This window comes from Rhinolophus sinicus, linkage group LG09, assembly GCF_036562045.2.
Source record: "Rhinolophus sinicus isolate RSC01 linkage group LG09, ASM3656204v1, whole genome shotgun sequence".
Classification (NCBI taxonomy): Eukaryota; Metazoa; Chordata; class Mammalia; order Chiroptera; family Rhinolophidae; genus Rhinolophus; species Rhinolophus sinicus.
In genome coordinates this window covers 48,289,897-48,295,896 of record NC_133758.1, presented here as the reverse complement: position 1 = coordinate 48,295,896, position 6,000 = coordinate 48,289,897, and the positions used below count along the sequence as shown (strand labels likewise).

Here is a 6,000-nt window from a genome sequence, read left to right as displayed (position 1 = left end):
AGTCAAAAGCGGGAAAGAGGCACCAGAGAGGAGGTTGCAAAATCGGACCTAGCAGCAGGACAGAGAGGAATCCAGAGAAGAGAGAACAACATTGGAAGGTGAACCCTAAGAACTAGTATGAAGCAGAGGTGAGTGCCCTGGGACAGCGTTTAGGGAGCAGGAGGAGTCGGGAAGGAAGTAGCCAAGATTCGGGGGACTCCTTCTCAAGGAGCCGATAAGGATTAAAACTCACGTGGAAATAAAGCCACAGTCGCCTCCCTCCCACGTGACAGCACCCGACCCCCGGCGAGTCCCCTGTCCACTCGGCTCCCGGGGGAGCGGAACCCCGAGCGAGGCAGGTGCGGCGGGAGCATGCGCGCGGGGAGGGCAGGGGAGGCTCCGTGCCCCCACCCCGCGCGTGCACCCTCGCGCCCCTCCCGCGGGCACCGCCGGGCCAGTGGCGACGCAGCTTGGGCGGGCTGAGCCTGGTGGCTTCTGCTCGCGCCCCAGGTCCTGTCACTGAGCGGCACTGAGGGCGGTGCGGCTTTGCTCGCGGTAAGGAGGACGCCGCTGCCGGAGAGGTGTGTTCGGGAGACCGCGTGAGCGCCCGCGGCAGCCGCAGGCAGGGCTGGCCCGGGGCCCAGCGCCGGGCCGAGGGGCGTGCGCGTCGCCCGCGACGTGGCCAGGCCAGGGGGCGGTGGCGGTTCGGAGTCGCCCCCGCTGGCTCTGACTCTCTTTCTCTTTCGCCGCAGGGCGCGCGCTGGGCTCCCAGCGCGAGGCGCTGCCCCACTTGTCGCCCACTTCGGACGGGCGCGGTGCAGCCGCCGCACAGCCCCGCTGCCCTGCCAGCCAGGTCGGGCCAGGGTGCCAGGCGTTGCAACCTGAGCGCCTAGGATCCGGCTCAGCAGGACGAGGGGCCGGGACATGACTCCAGGGGTTCCTGTCGCCGGGCGGTTTTCGTTGGGCTTTTGTTTCCTCTCCGGGCCGGCGTCTCTCCCCGCACCCATCCCCGTCCCCTCGACCCCTTTTCCCCGCGTCTTCCCGCTTCTCCCCCTCCTCGGACAACTGTCGTGTATGCGGGGACTCGGGCTCCAGCCCAGACTCCAGCAAGCACTTCATCACTCCACCCCCTTTCCTGCTCCCCAAGTACTGCCCATCCCTGGTGTGGGAGCAGAGGAAGCGAGTGCAGGACGGACGTCTGGCCAGCATCTGACAGTTTGAACTAGCTCGTCCCCCTAACCCCAAAGTGCGACAGGGACGCTCTCTCCTGTCTCTTTCGTCTTCTCCACTGAGATGGGCCGAGGTTGAGGCAAGCGGAGCTGGGCACACCTGGCAGCACCGCAGTTACCTGAGGGATTGGTGTAAGCGTTTTCTCGAGGTGGGAGAACTCTAGAGGCTGACTTCTATCTTCTCTACCTTTTATATCCCGTTGTCATTGATTAAAGTAAACAGAATATGTTTTATTTTATATATGTCTTTATCCACCTTGTGGGACATTCTTAACCAGTCCATGCCCCGCAGTGGAAACTACATAAAAGGAAGGACCGATTTTTGTTATTGTTGAGACTACAGCCTGTGATAGTTAGATGCAGTCAGTCCAGTTACCTTGACCTGCTCTTCTGTTACCATGCCCACGATTCACTCTCACTTCAGGGTCATTTGGTCTGCACTACGACTTGTCAGTGACGCCTTCTCCTGGATCCCGTTGTTGGAGGTGTTCTAGAAGATGCTCATGGCAGGCTCCAGTTTAAGTCTTTAGCTGAAACAAGTGTAGTGGAGTCTCCTGGTGTTTTCTAGTCCGCTTAACTCAAAAAGGGTTAAAGCGGCAAACAGGTAGTGGTGGGGTGGTGGAGTTCTACATGCTTGATGATGTAAAGACTTTGAATGCATTTAGCTCTTCACAAAATGCTAAAAATGCTAACTTCACTTGTTCCTTAGAATCTGGAGAAATCGGAAAGAGTTTTGGAGCATCTAAAGGGATTGGATTCTGCTATTCTCACTTGGTGTGTAATTGTTGACTAGGAAGAAAGATGAACTTAAAACTGCTATTAATTACGTTCTCAGGTTGTGGGGCACATTGATGAGTTTGTATTGCAGGTAGTTCTTAACTTAGGAATTATTTACGTAGCACTTTGTGGGATGATATCAGGGTCAAAAGAACTATTAAGTTTGGTCTACCTCTACAGTGAGCTCTCAATCTGTTTTCTAAGAAAGGGTATTGGTAGGTATTTTAAGGAGAAATAAGTATATTTTTAAGATTCTCATAAGAATCTTAGGCAAGCTTTACCATCTATTTCATTGCAGCACTGTGTGATTTGTATCTTAAATTACACTTCTAATTTATCTTTGCTTTCATTAAAAAATTCAATTGTCATTTGTACAATAAAACATCTATATATATTCATACATTCATATGACAATCCACAGAAGACTTGACTTTTAGTGTGTTGGGGAGATAAAACATGCAAACTGAATCACTTGTGAACAAAACAATATGACAAGGAACTAAATAAGATTTGAGACTAAATTAATCTAAAGTAAAATGACAACAGTGTAAACACACAGTGGTTAGAGAGTTTGGCAAGGAGAGGGTCTTTGGGGTGTGGATTGATTAGAAAAGGACACACACACAGAGAGTGGGGCCTAGGGCTGAGTCTTGAGGAATAGCTACTGTGTAGATTGACAGGGAGAAGGAAGTGGAGTGTGGGAGCCTAGGAGGAAGAAGGGGTTTCATACTTCAAAAGGACGATTATGATTTGTTTAGAGCTGAGATTATTTGCAGTGTCCAGTTTGGGCATTGTGGATATGCATGCTCTCCCCACCAACCCCTGCCCTCCCAAAATAGAAAACTTGTATGCAATCTTCATAAGCCAGCATAATTCTTCCTCTGTGAAGGCTTCCCTGATTCTCAGAGCAGAGTTCCTTCCTTTGACTTGCGCTTTTCCTAATTCACCTATAAGTGCATTTATAAAGAGGTTTTGTTTTGTTTTTTGATTGTCCATACCTTAGGTTTTTGTCATTTCCTGTTTTTTATTTATTATTTAAAACAAAGGTGTAGTTGACATATAACATTATATTAGTTTCACGTGTACAACATAATGATTTGATAAAAGTATATATTGCAAAATACTCACTTCAGTGAAGTTTATTTAACATCCATTACCACACATCTTGTGATGAGAATTTTTAAGATTTGTCTCAGCAACTTTTAAATATGCAATATAGTTTTATTAACTATAGTCACTATTAACTACAGTCATAAAAAGTTTTATATATTTTTCACAACTTAGTTTCTGTATTTAAGGAACATAAGTGTTTTTAAGTGTAAGAAGACGTCCTTAGTTTTCTTTTTATTTAGAATGTTTTTTTCACTGTGGTTATAACTTTTTAACTTAAATGATAATAACCCTTAGGTACCTGGCATGGTACTGGACACGTGGTTAAGTGCACACTGAGCAGATATTTGGAGGACTGAATGTGTGTGTGAGCAGGCTGTTGCTGAGCAAAGGCACAGGTGATAAAAGCAGCAGTCAGGAAGATCATTCCGATTATGAAGGAAGATTTGCAGGTGGAAAACCCTCGAGTTCTTATTGTGAAGAAGAGGGTGACCTAAAAGCCACTGGGAGGAAGGCTGTATAGGAAGCACCACGTCTGACCAAGGAAGCAGAAGGAATCCCAGCCTCTCTGCCCCTTTACACCATTCCTTTAAGTGTGGCTTAGGTTCCCCTTCTCTAGAGCTGAAGGAGAGTTTAAAAATCACCATTAGATAAGTGTTGTTTCGATTAATTATTTTAATTGAGAAAGAATGCTGCCACTTGGGGAAATTAGCAGGAGAGTCACGTTTTTGGGTTGGGAGCAGGTAAGTTCAATTTTTTAAATATTGACTTGAAAGAGACACTGACATGGCAGGTTTGGAGAGAGGAATTCTAATGTTGGGTCAAGAGTAAGCCAACTAGGAAATATTCAGCTGTTATGGGGGCAAGAATAAAAATCATGAGCTAGAGTGTATGAATTAGCACAGGGAGGAAAGAGCAGTTCCTCATTGTAGGGTCCACCCAATGAAGGAGTCAGCGAGAGAAACCAAGAAGTGGTCCGCTGGGGAAGGAAAACCAGGTGTCATAGTAACAGGGAAGCCAGTGGAGGACCATGTTAAGTGGAGGAACATGTTAAGTCTTGTCAGTTGCTGATGAAAACTCTGAGCTGAGAAGATATAGTTGAACGTGGCTAGAAGGAGGCGATCTCAGTGGTAAGGCTTCAGTGTGAGCTGTGGTAGTGTTTTGCTTTCTGTTTCAGGTATATAGATGTCCCTCTTTCATCTGAGTAGTGTTTTATAGTTTATAAAGCATTTTTACCTGTAGCATTGGTAAACATATTTTGAGAATAGTTTATTATGGGAATATATATCCAAGTGAAGAATACTGTTTAGATCCATTAAAAAAAACCAATGGACTGTTCACATACTTCAAAACGGCCCTTATAGCAGGTAGTATAAACATAGATATTATATTGTATTTAAGCAAAATAAATAAAATTAGAAGATACTTGGGAGAAATGAAGCTTTTCAGTCATTCACACACATATCTCTTGTTTAAACATTTGTACTACTTTTTTAGGAAGAATTTATTCCTATTTTATTTTGCAAATACAATCTTCCACAGTAGCAATGGAAAAATGAAACCTTTCCTCTGAGCCCGTCAGAGTTGTCATCTGCTCTCCTGGCCTGTGTTTGCCTTTTGGAGAGGATGTCCCCACAGTAAGGCCCCTGCTTAGAGTCACCTGGTGAACCTTTTTCATTTTGTGTTGATTTCAGCTCATGTGTGTAGCATTCTCTTAATGAAGCTAGACATTGTGGAGAATACTTAGGCATGCCTTCTTAGGTCCCGTGTGAGCTAAGCAGAATACAAGAAGATGGATCTCAAAAGATGACAGTGTGGTCACTGCCACAATTAATAATTGATTGATAAATTGTTTGGAAAGCATCAGGTGGGGGACGTGGGAGATGGAGCAGCAGTGCATGCATCTTTGTCCCCATACCGAGTTAGAGAGAATGCATTTAACTAGAGGGACAGATGGACAGTATGACACTTTTATGCATAGTGTTTTTGTGCAGAAGCTATCATGATAGCTTTTAAGATAATGATAGCTTTTTAGATTAAATCATTGTTGGCCTACTTTGTTTTTTTTTGAGGTGGGGGATGAATGAACCTAAATGGGGGTGAGGCATTTTTGCTAGGTGTCTGCTTTGTGTTGGTTGTGTGCTGTGTGTGTGGCGGTCATGAATACAGAGATAACCCCTGCTTTAGAGGAGTGCATAGCCTAGTGAGGGGACAGATACTAACAATGTCCCAAATAAATGTCTAACGACAAATTATAAGTATACTATGAGAAAGACCAACATGCGTGCCAGATATGGTTTTATGGGGCAGAAACGTCCCTCTGAGGGTGAATAACACAGAGGGAAGCATGTGTCTTAGGCCCTCAAGGTGGGCTTGGTGCACTGGAGGGAGGGTGGGCATGGACTGGGTGGGGCAGTGGCTGGAGGGAAAGTCAGGGCCAGAGCATGAAGCCCCAGGTGAGCCATGTTGAGGATTCTGTTTTTCTTACCACGGAAAGGCTTTGCAGAGTTTGAGCAGGAGTGTGGTATGATCTGTTTTATATTGGGAGAGGCTCACTCTGGCTGCCATCTACAGAATATTGTGCAGGTGGCAAGACAAGTTAGGACGCTGTTGCTGGGGTCTAAGTGGGAGTCCTGATGCTTGGACCAGGGAGGTGGGTAAGGAGATGGAAATTGGAGTATTTTAGAGGTAGAATTCACAAAGTTCCAGATGTGTTGGAAGGGATGGGAAAGGAAAAATACCTAGTGGATTGGAGGGTATGGGAAAGAAGAAAATCTATGATTACTCCCTTGAACTTTAGCCTGAGAAACTGGGTGAATTTTGATAGATGGAGAAGAGAGAGAAGCAGCCCTGGTAACGTTGCTTTGACCATTTGTCCAGTGGAAGTTCTACTGGGTGGATATAG

General features: G+C 46.0%; 1 protein-coding gene across 1 annotated transcript in view; it reads left to right on the top strand.

Annotated features, from left to right (window-relative positions):
* Window positions 1-307: 307 nt before the first annotated feature.
* The window catches only part of L3MBTL4 (L3MBTL histone methyl-lysine binding protein 4), a 442,302-nt gene continuing 436,609 nt past the window's right edge, over window positions 308-6,000 (top strand). Inside the window, exon 1 of the mRNA XM_019755692.2 lies at window positions 308-534. The gene's annotated coding sequence lies outside the window, so the exon portion shown is untranslated. The remainder of the gene's footprint in view (window positions 535-6,000) is intronic.